The sequence below is a fragment of the Dermacentor andersoni genome, chromosome 10 (assembly GCF_023375885.2).
Source record: "Dermacentor andersoni chromosome 10, qqDerAnde1_hic_scaffold, whole genome shotgun sequence".
Classification (NCBI taxonomy): domain Eukaryota; kingdom Metazoa; phylum Arthropoda; class Arachnida; order Ixodida; family Ixodidae; genus Dermacentor; species Dermacentor andersoni.
The window spans coordinates 60,297,479-60,297,869 of NC_092823.1; the positions used below are offsets into that span (position 1 = coordinate 60,297,479).

General features: G+C 44.2%; 1 pseudogene; it reads right to left on the minus strand.

Moving 5' to 3' along the window:
• Positions 1-211: 211 nt before the first annotated feature.
• On the minus strand, positions 212-391 carry LOC126546490 (U2 spliceosomal RNA; annotated as a pseudogene).

A 391-nucleotide genomic window follows, 5' to 3' on the forward strand; every position in this document is an offset into this window, starting at 1 on the left:
AGGATCACGAACAAGCCACCAAACATACGTGACAGTATAGTAAACGTTCGTTTCATTGATGGCTGTGGTGGCACAACAGCTGTTCACTATAATTTCAGGCTGCTGATAGTCATGCACTCATTTTCGTTATTTTACAGTGAAGCTTTATGTGGCTAGGTTCTGGAAAAAATTGGATGCGGCCATCGAGCCGTGTAGATGGAGAATTTCTGCCCATACGTGGGCCTATCCCGAACATAGTGAAATACCGGGACGACCCGCGGCGGAGGTGAAGCAGGCTTTAAGCACTTCGCCAACTTGCAAAAATAAGTTTAATATTTTAGGTCCAAATACAACCCGTACCAGATAATAACCTGATAAGAAAAGATACTACACTTTGACCCACGTTGGCCAT